The following is a 16,621-nucleotide window of genomic DNA, read 5'->3' as shown; positions in this document are numbered from 1 at the left end:
CTTCCTGCTTCTTTAATTTATCCTTTCTTTCTCCTTCTTCTCCGAAGGAGTAATACATACTGATTGAATAGAATAAATGAATCTTTCTCCTTGGTAATGGTGATGTGACAATGAAGGCTTCTTCTAGACTAGATTGAAAAATAAATAAATAAATAAATAAATATAATGATGACATCCGGAAGGCCTAGCACAGTGCCTGAAAGAGGGAATGCTAAATAAATATGAGTTGATGGATTCCACCTTCCCAGGTTTCATCTGGAGTTTTAGTTTTTATAGTTAGTTTTTATAGTGCAATGGGTACATAAACATTATTAATTGATATTATCACCTAGCTACAAACTAAACTATTTCCCCCCTGAAAATAAAGATTTATTAAGTTCTTACCATTTACTATTCAACAAATCACTGTGGAAAGTATTTTCATATCGACTTAGAAACTGCATGAATTGGGATTGACTTCTCTTTTGAGCCCAGGTCATCTGAAATGAGTTCAAGATTCCAGAGAAATACAAAGGAAAAGGGCCTCTCATCAACCTTAATTCTCTGTTGAAGATTAAGCTAGGAAAAGGTAGATTTTACCAAGATGCTTCTTGCCCTCTGCCTAAAGGTGGTTCTTCAATTAACTGATTCTGAGCCTCAACTGAACTTGTTCTCTCAGTGGAGGGCAGATGACAAGTGGGGTGACCAGCTCCATAGTGGTGTGTCTGCTAACCTGAAGAATTTCCTTCTCAGGGAAGAGATGTTCCAAACCCTGTGCTATGCTTCCTCAAGGCAGAAAGCCATGGGAGCTTGGTGAAATCCCATCATAATTCTTGAATTTCATCAGTGACACCAAGGAACAAGATTCTTACATCATCTAATAGAACACAGAAAATCAAGTTAGTATAATTTCTACACAAAGAAGGACTTTTAATCAGAAAGTCACAGACATTACGCCTTCTCATTCCACTCTGCATTTTGTCGTCCATCTTCTGGGAAAAAAGCACACAGATCATGGTGTAACTCACTTGGAACAATAGACAATTGTCCCAGTCTGTTAATTCTGTCTGCTTCTGACGGGAAGGAAAGATGGTTCTATGGTGAAGTCAGAGGGTCTCTGGCACAGACGAGGATTTTCCCGAGGGTCTCCCACATCAAGCACTGGTGTATAATTAGAAGCATGATGTAAATTAGAGAATGAGTGCCAGTCTTGGCCCTCTGGGTTATCAAGGTCTAAGTCTTCCCTGTTTCTGTTATCTGACCCCACTCTTTTAAGTTAAGAAATTTTTTTTCATTGAACAGCTTGGCCTGAAGTTGTAGTATGAATGTGGACAATGTGAGTAGAGTATCTAGGAGTATAATGATACTATCTGCTGTACAATGTAGGGTCTTCACTTGATGTCTCCCACCCATTGTCAACCTATTCTTAGACCAGGGACAAGGCCTACATATTCTTACTTTTCTTCTTTGTTTTTGATAACTTTTTTTTTTTTTTATTTTTTTTGGACAGGCAGAGTGGACAGTGAGAGAGAGAGAGACAGAGAGAAAGGTCTTCCTTTTGCCGTTGGTTCACCCTCCAATGGCTGCCTGCGGCCAGCACGCTGCGGCTGGCGCACCACGCTGATCCGAAGGCAGGAACCAGGTGCTTCTCCTGGTCTCCCATGCAGGTGCAGGGCCCAAGCACTTGAGCCATCCTCCACTGCACTCCCGGGCCATAGCAGAGAGCTGGCCTGGAAGAGGGGCAACTGGGACAGAATCCGGCGCCCCGACCGGGACTAGAACCCGGGGTGCCAGCGCCGCTAGACGGAAGATTAGCCTGTTGAGCCACGGCGCCGGCCGTTTTTGATGACTCTTATATACTGCTTTTTAACTATTTTTTAGAAAATTTTTATTTAATAAATATAAATTTCAAAAGTACAAGTTTTGGATTATAGCAGGTTTTTTTTTCCCCCATAACCACCCTCCCATCTGCAAACCATTCCATCTCCTACTCCCTCTCCCATCCCATTCTTCATTAAGATTCATTTTTAATTATCTTTATATACAGAAGATCAACTTAGTATATACTAAGTAAAGATTTCAACAGATTGCACCCACACAGACACACAAAGTATAAAGTACTGTTTGAAAACTAGTTTTGGGCTGGCGCCATGGCTCACTAGGCTAATCCTCCGCCTTGCGGCGCTGGCACACCAGGTTCTAGTCCCGGTCGGGGCGCCGGATTCTGTCCCGGTTGCCCCTCTTCCAGGCCAGCTCTCTGCTATGGCCTGGGAGTGCAGTGGAGGATGGCCCAAGTGCTTGGGCCCTGCACCCCATGGGAGACCAGGAGAAGCACCTGGCTTCTGCCATCGGATCAGCGTGGTGCGCCAGCCACAGTGTGCCTGCCACGGTGGCCATCGGAGGGTGAACCAATGGTAAAAGGAAGACCTTTCTCTCTGTCTCTCTCTCATTGTCCACTCTGCCTGTCAAAAAAAAAAAAAAAAAAAAAAGAAAAGAAAGAAAGAAAACTAGTTTTACTGTTAATTCTCACAGTACAACACATTAAGGACAGAGATCCTACATGGGGAGTAAGTACACAGTGACTCCCGTTGTTGATTTAACAATTGGCACTCTTATTTATGATGTCAGTAATCACCCAAGGTACTTTTTATGAGCTGCCAAGGCTATGGAAGCCTCTTGAGTTCGCAGACTCCAACCTTATTTAGACAAGGCCATCATCAAAGTGGAAGTTCTCTCCTCCCTTCAGAGAAAGGTACTGCCTTCTTTGATGGTCTGTTCTTTCCACTGGGATCTCACTCACAGAGATCTTTCATTTAGGTCATTTTTTGCTACAGTGTCTTGGCTTTCCATGTCTTAGAAACTCTTATGGGCTTTTTAACCAGATCCCAATGCCTTAAGGGCTGATTCAGAAGCCAGAGTGCTGTTTAGGGCGTTTGCCATACTATGTGTCTGCTGTGTATCCTGCTTCCCATGTTGGATTTTTCTCTCCTTTTTAATCCTATCAATTATTGTTAATAGACACTGGTTTTATTTATGTGACCCCTTTGACAATTAATCCTATCATCATCAATTATGAACTGAAACTGATCACATTGACTAGTAAGATGGCATTGGTACCTGCCAACTTAATGGGATTTGGAGTCCCATGGCACGTTTCTAGCTCTACCATTAGGGGTAAGTCCGAGTGAGTGCGTACCGAACTGTACATCTCCTCCCTCTCTTATTCCCACTCTTATTTTTAACAAGGATCAATTTTCAGTTGAATTTAAACACCTAAGAATAGTTGTGTGTTAATTAGAGTTCAACCCATAGTATTAAGTAGAAAAAAGAAAATACTAAAAGAATAAAAGGGCTGATCAAGTCATTGTTTCTCATAGTGTCAGTTTCACTTCTACAGGTTTCCTTTTAGGTGCTCAGTTAGTTGTCACAGATCAGGGAGAACATATGATATTTGTCCGTTTGGAACTGGCATATTTCACTCAGCATAATGTTTCCAGATTCCTCCATTTTGTTTGAAATGATTGGATTTCATTTTTTTTTATCACTGTGTAATATTCTATAGAGTACATATCGCATAATTTCTTTATCCAGTCTTCTGTTGATGGGCATTTAGGTTGATTCCAGGTCTTAGCTATTGTGATTTGAGCTGCAATGAACATTGAGGAGCTCTTTAACTATTTAACACATTTGTGTACTTTGGGGGCATTACTTATTCAGCCTTACTTTTAATTGAATCATCCCAACAAGTATCCTTAAATTGAGAACCAAGGCTACTGACTCTTCAACTTAGGGCTCATACAATCTTGAGTAAGTAGTTTTAAACTTAGTGGGCATTTGGCACAGCAGGGAAGACACTACTTAGGATTACCTGCATCCTATATCAGAGTGCCTGGGTTCACATCCTGGTTCTGCTCCCATTTCCAGCATCCTGCTAATGCATACTCTGGGAGGCAGTAGGTGATGGCTTACGTGGCTAGCTCCTTGCTATGGGAAACCTAGATGGGGTCTCTGGATCCTAGGATTGGCCTGGCCCAGTTCAGCTATTGTGGGCATTTGGGGGGTGCTAACCAGAAGATAGGAGATACCTCTGTCTATGTCTGTTTGTCTCTCTCGCTCTTTCAAAAATAAAATTAAACTTAAAAATCTTATTAAGCTTTTATCCAAAAGAAGACAGATTAGTCTGTGCTAGTGTTTTCCAAAGTGCATTGTGTGGAATAAGTGTTAGGCAAAAATATGATTCAATAATCAAATAAATATGGATAATATTGAGTTAGGGTTAGCTTTCTCTATTGCAAGACTTCACAGGATTGTTGATATGCTAATCTATACTGAGAATTTCCAAAAAGAGGCAAAGTTGTGCTGTTTCTTAAGAAACATTCTTAATCAATCTTTTCTCTGCCTCTCTCACCTAACCAACTCTCCCACCTCCCAACCCTGGGTTTTGGTAACATCTCCTGGGACTTGTATGATATTGAATACATGTTGGGGTATGATAGTCTAAATAACACCTGAATTTTAACCAACTACTTTCCTAGTAGTTATTTTGTAGGAAATTTGGATCCTACTTTTCAAGCAGTCAGTATAGAGAACATTTGCAGACATGTCCCATGTACATTAAAACATTCCTTCACTTTTAGCCTTTTTCACTGATATGAGTTTGAAGTCAATTATAAAAGCATGAATGCATCCAGTGCTCTCATATATTGCAAGCAAAAGTTGTTTGCATCTGAAACTAATTATTCAGGTTCTTGGGACCGCTTTATTAATTAGCTTATCAAGGAACTGTTAATGTGATTTAAACATTAGCTCCAAATACACCTGATCAAATGTCTTAGGTTGCATCAGATGTTTTAAGAATGCATCAGATTGATCTTATGGTTAAGCAGATGATTCAAAAACATTTATTTGAAAATGGCCCAAGAAAACAGAATAGATTTTGTGTGAGCTGATTCCTGGGATATATATATATATAGTATATTTTAATATATATTATATAATATATAGTTATAATATTATATATAGTTTATAAATATATATGTATTGTATGAAAGGAGAGAAGGTTAACACTCCCCTTGACAAGGAGGGAAGAGGCCCTCAGGCCTTACCACACACATAAGGTTAAGGCATTGCCACCTACTTCTATATACTATATATATATGTGTATATATTCATATATATATTTCTAAGTATATAAATATTTTTAAACAGTGTATATTTTATATAATGTATATTATATATGTGTGTGTACATATATTTGTATGCTAATGCTCATTATAAACCACCACCTTGGTGGACAGCAGAGACTCAGAAGGGTGCATCAAAGTTAATTTCCAGTGCGGGAAATTCTGATTGGTCAATTATCCTAAGAACCAAGGATTCTTCCTCAGAGGAGACATCACTACTATCTATGCAGGAAAAAACCTAGTCACAAACTGGTTATCACAGTAATCCAAGCAGTGATGACTAGCCATCTATTCATTTTAATTTCTTGGGTAATTGGTTCCATCTATTAGCAGCCAGCCATATATTTAAAAGATTTTCTCCATAAAAGTCTTTCCTCTTGGGTGTGATGGTCAGCTAAGCTCGTAGGCAGAGTGGATTTTGCCAGCATCTTCTATCAGTGATTTCAGACCCTCCAGGGATTGGTCGTAAATATTTTCCCAAACTGGATCTGTCCAGTGACTCTTATTATTTTCTAACAAAAATAATCCCAGAATGACATACATTTTGCAATTAGCCTTCCTGCATTGTACAGCACAGATTTATATCATTTACTTAGCTGAATTCACATCCTCAGAACGTTGCAGATATCAGTTTAATATGCCATTTCAGGAGGACTAGAGGAGCTGAGTCTGTTTTACAGTTTGCAGTAAAAGTGGTCCTTTCTGAGATGAAGGCACAATCATGATTTTTATGTACCTTTCACATTTCAAACTTGGATTTAGTTGGACTACAAAATATTTACATTCTTCACAACCAGCAAGTTGTTGTCTTTACAGATTGAACATAAAGGGACTCCCACTTGCATTCCAGTTTTCAAAAATGCCCAGAATGCCTGGCTTACTCTTGCTCCCTCCATTGCCATCAAATGCCCTGTGTTGTGGAAAACCAACTCAATGTGACCCATTTACAAGTTGAAGCTATAGAGTGCTACCGTGTTATCACAGGGAAGAATAATGTAATTTATAGCATTCTTGAAGGGGTAACAGAATTATGTTCTAAACAGTTAAAAACCATCATTTTGTAGCTCCTTGTTGCTGGAGTTTTACCACATTCATTTGAAAGCTGTGTGATTGCAGCAAAACAAGCTTATGGACTCAGATGCCTGCAACCTGAGACAGAGTCAAAGGGAGAGAAAGAGGATGCATTTACTGTCTAGAAGATCAGAACAAATGACTAAAATACTTTATTTTGTCCTTTTAAAATAAGGTTATTTGGCCGGCGCTGCGGCTTACTTGGGTAATCCTCCGCCTGTGGCGCTGGCACCCCGGGTTCTAGTCCCGGTTGGGGCACCAGGTACTAGTTTCGGTTGCTCTCTTCCAGGGCAGCTCTCTGCTGTGGCCCGGGAGTGCAGTTGAGGATGGTCCAAGTGCTTGGGCCCTGCACCCGCATGGGAGACCAGGAGGAAGCACCCGGCTCCTGGCTTCGGATTGGGGCAGTGCTGGCCGTAGCGGTCATTTGGGGAGTGAACCAATGGAAGGAAGACCTTTCTCTCTGTCTCTCTCTCACTGTCTAACTTTACCTGTCAAATAAAATTTAAAAAATAAGGTTTATTTATTTATTTGAAAGGGAAAATGACAGAGAGAGGGGGAGAGAGAGTTATCATTTATTTGCTGGTTCACTCCCCAAATACCCACATGGGTTGGAGGCTAGAACTCAATCCTGGTCTCCTATTGAGTGACTGACAGAGTCCTAAGTACATGGGTAGTCAAGGGTAGGGAAAATCCAGCCCATGGGTTGTGTAATGCCATTGAAATCATTTGGTCTATCAAGGCAACCACAGGTGGGACTCAAAATTCAATAAATCTACAGCAGGCTAATTTTGAAGTTGATAATTTTGTATGGCCCACAAATGATGTTACAAATATCCAAATGGTACTTGGCCAAAAAAAGATTCCCCAACCTTGACTGCCTATCAGTTTGCACATTAGTAGGAAGCTGGACAGGAAGTGGAGGCAGGACTTGATCCCAAACACTCAGATATGGGATACATGCATCCTAGGTGATGACTTAACCCCCTGTGCCACAGCGCTCTATCTCTTTATTTTGTCCTTGAAAGTTAAATTAATTTCAATGAAATTAATAGACTTATAAGAATATTGTTTTAAATTTTAAAAAAATTATGGAATCTTCAAACCTAGAAAATAATAAAATAGTATGTATGTATAATTTAGAGTAAACGTATATTGACACTTTGCTTTCTTCTGATATGCCTTTTAAAAAGAAATAGTGTACTATATACATTCTTTTGCCCTCTCGTTCATCCCAACCTTGCTCCACAAAGTCATCTTTTATCTTGAATTTCGTATGTATTCCTATGATGCATATTTTGATGTTTTGCTGTGTACAAATTGTGTGTGTGTGTGTGTGTCTACAATGATACTTTTTAAAGTTTGTGGAAAAGTGGAATAAAAGATGTTTCCTTTGGTGCAAAATTTTTGAAATTCATGCATAGTTTTTTCATACTATGGATTTGTCACAAATTTTTGAAGACCCATTAAATATATATGTAGTTTTCAAATATTATTTGCACAAAAATAAACACCCTTTAATTCCATTTTCCACAAAATTTTTAAAGTACCCTCTTGTGTGTATGTATGTGTCCCCAAATAGTATCTAGTTTTGTTTCCTGACTTTCCTAAATATTAGATTAGTCTATTTTTTATAACTTTATTGATATAGCATACACATAACAATTAATTCCTCTAATTAAACTGCACAAAACCATTTTAATGGGCTTTATTATATTCATAGATAATTGAAGCAATTACCACAATCAATTTTACAATCTTTTAATCAACCTAAAAAGAAACGCTGTATCCTTTAGCTATCACCTCCCATTCCTTCCTCCTTCTCCCAACTCCAAGTCATTAGCAAATACCAATCAGCTTTCTGTATCCTGTTCTTGAAATTTCATACAAATGGAATCACACAAGTAGAACATGGATTTTTCCGTGATGACTTCTTTCACTTAGCACAGTGTTTTCAATGTTGGTCCAAGTTGTAAATATTCATATTGTTGATAGACATACGGGTTCTTCCCACCTTTTGGCTATTATGAAAAATTCTGCTGTGCACATTGGTGTACATGTTGTTAGGACAGATGCTTTCATTCCTCTTGGGCGTATACGTAGGTTGCAGCATTTTACTTTTTAATATATGTACGTATATCTAATTCATTATAACTGCAATATGGTGCTCCATTATATTAATAAGCCTGGTTCCATTATTCTCTTCTTCTGGGCAAGTTGGTGGTTTTTCTCTGCATCTTTGATTCCCGGTGCTGCAGTGGTGTTATTGCAGGTGCCTCTTCCACACACATGGAGCATTTCCAAGGTCAGACTTCCCCAGGTAGAGGGTAAGCACATTTTGAACCTTTCTAGCAATTGCCACGCTGCTGGCCAACATTGCTGAAAATATGGTTCATGTCTACCAGCAAGATATAACCATTCCTATTTCCCCACAGATTTTCCCAAAACTCATTTTTATCAGACAACATTCTCCCAGTGTGATTTTGTGAAGCAGTGTTTCATTTGTCGTGCTAATATGCATCCTTCAGTTACTAGTGGAGTCCAGAGCACATTCTCATGTACTTACTGGTCACGCCCCTTTCCTCTGCATTGAATTGCAGAATTTCAGCATTTTTTCCTGCTTTCTGTTGGCTCATAACTATGAATTTTTAATATTCTTTAGTTATGTTAATTTTATCTGTTGTAAGAGGTTGCAAACATCTTCTTCTGACCTAAAGCATGTTCCTCAACTTTTTTTTTTTTTTAAGATTTATTTATTTATCTGAAAGGCAGAGTCACAGAGAGGCAGAAGCAGAGAGAGGTCTTCCATCTGCTGGTTCACTTCCCAGATGGCTGCCAATGGCTGGAGCTGCGCCCATCCAATCCAAAGTCAGGAGCCAGGAGCTTCCTCCAGGTCTCCCACGTGGCTTCAGGGGCCAAAGGACTTTGCCATCTTCCACTGCCTTCCCAGGCCATAGCAGAGAGCTGGATCAGAAGAGAAGCAGCTGGGTGTCGAAGCAGCTCCCACATGGGATACTGGCACTGCAGGCGGCGGCTTTACCCGCTGTGCCACAGCACCGGCCCCTCAACTTTTTAAATGTTTTTTAAGCACACATTCATTTTAATTTTTAGTATCAAATTTATCAGTGTTTTCCTTTATCACATGTAGTGTGCATCTTGGTTCAAGAATTCTTTCCTATGGCAATAATAATGTTAATCTTCTGTATTTTTTTTCCTGAAATGCTGGATTTGGTTATTCTCACATTTAAATCTTCAGTTCCTTTGGAATTACATATTCATTATAGCACTATTCACAATAGCTAAAATAGGCAATCAACCTGCTCATCAGTGGATGAATAGATAAAGAAAATGTGGTATATATACAAAGTCAAATGTTATTCAGCTGTGGAAAAAAGTGAACTCCTGTTATGTGTAGCAAAATGATTGGAACTGGAGGTCATCATGTTAAGTGAAATAGATCAGATACCACAAGATAGTTACCACATGTTCTCTCTCACATGTGGAAGTTTTAAAGAGTTGATCTGATCTCAGAATGATGATTTCTAAGGAGTGGTAGGAGGTAGGAGCAGGAGGACAGAAGGAGGCTGAGTAACAGGAATCGAAAATCAGTCTGAGAGAAGCAACTATTTCTAGTGTTCCACAGCAGAGCAGAGCAAAACAACTATAGTTCCCAAAACTGTATTATACCCTGTATGATGAACTGGAAGAAAAGGGATTGTAGGTGTCAAACATACGGATAAGACAAGGAAATAACTATTTGAAAGTTTACCCTGTATATATGTGTTGAAATATTGCACCTATAAAAATGTACAAGTATTATGTTAATAAAATTTTAAAAATTTAATTTCACATTTTTCTTTAAAGTTATCTATTTAAGCACCTAATTGTCTTAGCATCATATATTATATGTGCTATTCTTTCCCCATGATCTGGAATCGCCCCTTTTTCATATAGTTATGTGTGTGTGTGTTAGGAAGGAGATGATTTTGGGGCTCTCTCCTGATCTGCTGCTTGTCTATCACTCTACCAATACCACCTTCTTCACTTTAGCTTTATAGCAAATGCAGTTATCTGAAAGCATAAATCCTTCCTCCCTGCTTCCATTCTTAATCTTCAAAATTATCTAGGATATTCATTGGCTCACGCTATCCCCTACATACTTTAGAATCATATCACAATTGTTAATGCACATTTGTTAGGTTCCATGATACACTCCACATGATAACAAAAATTTAAAAGTGAAGGGATGATTTCAGAAAACACATGTCTAAAGTGGGCATTTTGGCTCAATGGGTTAAACTGCTGCTTGGGATTTCCACACCTCATATTGGAGAGCCTGGTTCAAGTCCTGGCTACTCTACACTTCTGATTCTGCTACCTGCCAATGCATCTGAGAGGCTGTGGATGATCACCCAAGAATCTGGGTTCCTGCCCAAGGACCCACGTGGAAAATGCAGATGGAATTTCTAGCTCCTGGTTTCAGCCTGGCCTAGCCCCCGCTGTTCAGGCATTTGGGAAATGAACCACCAGATTGAAGATCTCCTCACACACCTCTTTAGTAGTTTTAAACATTTTCACTGTGTGTATTCTTCCACACTCTTGTTCTGCCATTTCAGGACTTCAGTCTTATTTTATCTGTTGACTCTCTTGCAGAAGGTGGACTTTTTCCTTGTGTATCTGTGATTTTCATGGTGGACTCGTCTTTGACAGACATTGTCTCCCCATTACCACCCCACTCTGGGAATCCCTGTAGCCTGGGGTGTTGGATCAGGGAGGATTTACGTTGCTCCTGTCTGGCACCTGGGAAGGAGCACCGGCTCTGTGACTACAGTGTGGTAATTCCTTAGTGTGGGAGTTCTAGGAAATCAGGAAGTATGCATTTAGACTGCTAGATGACACAGGTATGGTGATCAATTCTGATTTGCCTAGAACGGGGGGAGGGGTCACCAGAATCTAAGACTTCCACACTTAAAACTGGGACAGTCCCGGGAAAACCAGGATAATTTACTACCTTAATTACAAGCCCACTTGTTATGTTTTCTCTTAGGGAAGAATTGTGTTCTTACCTAACTCTCAGAGTCTAGCTTCTATATCATGCTATTGACCAAAGTAACATTTTCAAGTCTACCCTTCTACTGAGACTGCAAACCTGGGAGACCTCCAGCATTCTTCCAGGGACTTGATTCCCATTGCCCTCTCACTTGGTTCAAAGATGCTGTCTTCTACCCTGGCACATAGTATCAGGATGCTCCTACTACCCCAGCCCTACCCCTACACTCTCAACCCATTAGCTCATATACATCCAACTCTTATTTTAGTCCCATGTTTTTCTTAGATAACTTCGGTGTTTTCTTACTTGCTGAATTCATTGCACTTTTATGCATTTCACTTTGTTATATTTTTGCAGCATTTTATAATTTTTTGTAATGAGAGGACTGTCATGTTATCTTCATCTGCCATTTTACCCAGGCCAAAACTCCTCCCACAGCAAGTTTTTACCAGCCTGTTTGGCCCTGTAGCAATACTGCCTATAAACTCCGTGAAATATAGCAAGTTCTGAACAATTCGAAATAATAAAACACATGGGTTTGCCAAACAACAGACCCTATGATTCACCATGTCTGTAAATTATTTCTAAAGCTATGCTGCGCATTAGAAAATATAAATGTTTAGTGAAACTGATATAAGAAATTCTTTATGGTCTTGGTAGCTGAGAAAAATCATCTAAAAGTTTGGCATGGGATATAGAGGGTATAGGATCCAACTCCAGGCTTATTTTGTGTCCCATGTTAAAAAGAATTGGCTGTAGCTCATTCTGTGTCTGGATTAGCACTGGTGCTTCATCTGGAAACGCTGATTCAGGAAAAGTGACCAGCTACAGGAGAAGGCCAATGCAGAGTCTGTGGATCTTAACAGTGTAGAAAAGTCCTTATATGGGGCAAGATCCACCCTTGCTGGTTTATAATAACTTGGATGCTCCATCCATACAGGGTAACCAAGGGTACTCAGTGGGTGGAAAAAGAGTATATCACTTTTCAACAAATTTTTAAGAGAAAGCAAATCTTGAAGACAATATAAATTCATCACAATAATATATCTGAAACCAAAAGGATTTAGAATGAGAAAAAAGAAAGTGGGGATCAACGCTGTGGCACAGTGGGATAAAGCCCTGGCCTGCAGCACCAACATCCCGTATGGGCGCCAGTTGGAGCCCTGGTTGTTCCACTTTTTTTTTTTAAGATTTATTTATTTATTTGAAAGTCAGAGTTATACACAGAAAGAAGGAGAGGCAGAGAGAAAGAGAGAGAGAGAGAGATCTTCCATCTGCTGGTTCACTTCCCAATTGGCCGCCACGGCCAGAGCTGCACTCAGAGGTTGCTCCACTTCTACGCCAGCTACCTGATAATGTGCCTAGGAAAGCACTAGAGGATGGCACAAGTGCGCAGGCACCTGTGCCCACATGGGAGACCCAGAAGAAACTCTTGGCTTCTGACTTCAGATCAACTCAGCTCTGGCCATTGCCCCCACTTGGAGAGTGAACCAGTGGATAGAAGACCTATGTCTCTGTCTCTACCTCTCTCTGTAACTCTGTCTTTCAAATAAATAAAATAATTATTTAAAAAAAAAAAAGTAAACCGGGCCGGTGCCGCGGCTCACTAGGCTAATCCTCCACCTAGCAGCGCTGGCACACCAGGTTCTAGTCCCGGTCGGGGCGCCGGATTCTGTCCCGGTTGCCCCTCTTCCAGGCCAGCTCTCTGCTGTGGCCAGGGAGTGCAGTGGAGGATGGCCCAGGTGCTTGGGCCCTGCACCCCATGGGAGACCAGAAAAAGCACCTGGCTCCTGGCTCCTGCCATCGGATCAGCGCGGTGCGCCGGCCGCAGCGCACCGGCCGCGGTGGCCATTGGAGGGTGAACCAACGGCAAAAGGAAGACCTTTCTCTCTGTCTCTCTCTCTCACTGTCCACTCTGCCTGTCCAAAAAAAAAAAAAAAAAAAGTAAACCAAGAGAAATCAATATAATCAATATAAATGTTTTTTTTGTTGTTGTTGTTCTAGCCTTGATCTTTCTACATATTCCTATGTATCTTAAACTTGTGATCATTGAAACCCAAACATGGGAATGAGCATTTACCTTTTACCCCGACTTTTGACAATGAGTATTCTCTAAAAGATTTCAGGGAATATTGGATAAGATATTCATGAAGTAATTTGGTTAATGAAGCTGGGACACTTGTGTTGGCTACACACTCAATAGCCATTTACTCTGATTCCATTCAAGTTTCTACCTTTAAAGCTAACTTGGTCTGGTGAAAATCTTGATCCATCTCAGCCTAAACAGGAATTGGGCTAGGAGCAGGCATGTGACCCAGACATTGAGAAGTAAAGGAAGATTTGGCAGCAGTTTTCCAACAAAAAGAATCCTTCCTCTTGGGGCCGGCACCGTGGCTCACTTGATTAATCCTCCACCTGCGACGCCGGCATCCCATATGGGTGCTGGTTCTATTCCCGGTTGCTCCTCTTCCAGTTCATCTCTCTGCTGTGGCCCAGGAAGGCAGTGGAGGGTAGCCCAGGAAGGCAGTGAGGGATGGCCCAAGTGCTTGGGCTCCTGCACCCACAAGGGAGACCAGGAGGAAGCACCTGGCTCCTGGCTTCGGATCCACACAGCGCAGGCTGTAGTGGCCATTTGGGGGGTGAACCAACGGAAGGAAGAGTTTTCTTTCTGTCTCTCTCTCTCACTGTCTATAACTCTACCTGTCAAATAAATTTTAAAAACAAACGAACAAAAAAGAATCCTTCCTCTTAAAAGTAGAAGAATGCTAACAAATGATCTCTCATTTGGCTGGACACCATGGTTTGCTGATGATGTTTCTAGTCATGGAAGTCAACTTGAAAATCTGAGTAGGACCTTGTCCAGGACAAGTTCCATACGCTGACATTAGTATAGTGGAAAAAATGATGAACCAAGACCCCAGTGTGCTTCAGTGGCTTTATTGAGTCACCCTATGCTATATGAACATATGATCATTAATGTCCTTATAGTTGAAATTAGGTGTGGTGAACATTTTTTTCATTTACGGCTTGACTTATTCTAACTAATAGAATAGCAGTTTTTGAGGATCTTTTCTTAATCATGACTTAGCTGGTGCTAGTAAGACTCGGAAGGCAGAGACAGTAAGGATTTGAGACCTCTGCTATCTTCCCAGACAGCCTAGTAGGGGCGGAAGGGAGGAGACTGATAGAAGTAAAATGTGGGGTCTGACATCAGGGCATTTTCCAGGATTCTGTCTGAAGTGCAAAATTCCATTACGTATTTCAACAGAGCCTTCCAACTCTGTTGGAGGTACCCACAAGCTGATGACCCGATGCTCAGGCTGCTGTGGTTTAATTAGTAATAGGCCTCTTGTCTGCATCAAAACGACAAAATTCCCTGTTTCTAACTTTTCTCCTGAGGAACAAACACTGTCCAAGATACTTGACACTGCAGGGAGGAAGGAGAGATGCATAAAATGTGTTTATTTGGCAGTTTTACCCCATAACAATGTGGGAGTTTAAGAGGTGGAGCAGTTCACTTTATAGTTTAGAAAGAGTGAGAGACTTCCTACAACTTTTCCTGAGTGCATCCAACAGTCCCAAGTAGTTGATAACTGCAAAATACAATCTTTTGTTTCTTTGTTTATTATTTTCTCTTTAAAATTGGACATAGTTGACAGTCAAGGATCTCAGGCTTCCAACTGTGAAGCTGTCACTGACACTCGGAGCTGAGTTTTTGGGGCTGACTCGGATTCCAGCACAGCAGGGGAAATACCTACAGAGACTGAAGGACTTGTCCCAGAATTTCTTTCCTGAGAACACCATGCTCTGACGGTTAGTACAAAAATGGAAAAATACCACCAGAACAACAGATACTCACCCTTCCTTCCCTCAGTCCTGTCCAACCAATCCACTGACAACCAGAGAAGGCCAATTGAGGTTGAATCCTGATGTGCCCTAAAACAGATATGAATCTGCTTTTACAAAAGCATGAAAATGTATCTTACTTTTAGGAGTAGGAGACAGAAGAGGAATATGTGGCCTAACAAGAGACGAATGTTTCAGATTGTGCTCTAGAATCATTTATGGAGTCTCAGCAAATGCAGTGTTAAGCTGCCCTGTTGGCACTCAACTTTCCACTGGTAGACACATCTACAGCAGGGCTGCAGGGTCTGAAAGAGTCCCCGAATCCCTGGGAGCAGGAAAGGGGCTAGCAGGGAGGCCAGATCCTCATTGGTTATGATGTTCCTCCACCAATAATTGGATGGACTCCGATGGGGAAGAAAGTATAAAAAAGGTCTCCCACTCTTTCTCTATTTTCTGCTTCCTTTTGTGTCAGCATTAATCAACTGCCCCATGCTTTAGTCACAACTAGCTGGAGTCCAACAAAATACTTTGGATTAGAAATCAAACAAAAAGATAATCACCCAGAAATCAGATTTAAATCTGCAGTGACTAAAGTTGCTTTGTTAGAGAAATAAAAGTGTTAAGAAGCTTTTTCTTCTAAGGCTACTAAACAGTTGTAGCTGGCACAAACAGGTCTGAGGCTGTTTGCACTGAGTCATGTAAAACCCACTTAGCATGTGGAAACAGGCTATATTTACTTTGATTTCAAAGCTCTTGAATTGCTCAGAAAACGGGGACAATTCCTCCCTCTGATTTGGAAGAATTGATGCTTTCCTGGTTAATTGTCAAAGCTCAAAATAACATGAACACAAATGCTACCCGCACCTCGGAGAACTGAGAAGACAAATATAACCTGGGAGGCTCAGGCGAGCATCACAATGCAAGTCACACTGTCATTTTACAAAGTGACTTTTTTAAATAAATAAAACCAGCAACCCCCCACAGAGACATGTTAATGTCTCAACCTGGAACAATAAAGCTCTGTTAGAAACACTTGCCATTAGGCACCATCTGCTGTCAGCAATTGGGGGTAATCTTTATGTCCTCTTGACAGTTCTGCCTCATTCCTTGGCCCCTTGATGAAGCAGAGTCTTCGCTATGGACAGAACGTTTTAGGGAAGGGTCTCTCAGTTCTACAGCTTTTCAGAGCTTCGAGCCCAGCGACCAACATTCTGTAGTCTGTTCATGGTTTCCAAGACTGCATACTGAACCAGAGAAAATTTACTAACTTCCCTTCCTTCCTCTCTCACAATGCACTATTCTGTCTGCAATTCTGTGAAGATCAGAGGTAAGGTGGGCTCACTGCCCTTGGTTTATTTTGGGATTTAGGAAAATAAGAAGCCTACTTTCTTGCTCCACTCTGATAAATGATGAAAGCTACATGCTGCAGCAAGAGGCTCTTGATCAGAATTTCTGCAGTGCACCTGTATTTCTCTCATTTGAACTTGTACTTTTA

General features: G+C 40.8%; 1 pseudogene; it reads left to right on the top strand.

Annotated features, from left to right (window-relative positions):
• The first annotated feature begins 5,016 nt into the window (after window positions 1-5,016).
• LOC127484059 (U6atac minor spliceosomal RNA) lies at window positions 5,017-5,159 on the top strand (annotated as a pseudogene).
• Window positions 5,160-16,621: the final 11,462 nt, after the last annotated feature.

The sequence above is a fragment of the Oryctolagus cuniculus genome, chromosome 12 (genome assembly GCF_964237555.1).
Source record: "Oryctolagus cuniculus chromosome 12, mOryCun1.1, whole genome shotgun sequence".
NCBI lineage: Eukaryota > Metazoa > Chordata > Mammalia > Lagomorpha > Leporidae > Oryctolagus > Oryctolagus cuniculus.
Note: the sequence above shows the minus strand (reverse complement) of the source record. Positions and strands in the feature narration are given on the sequence as shown.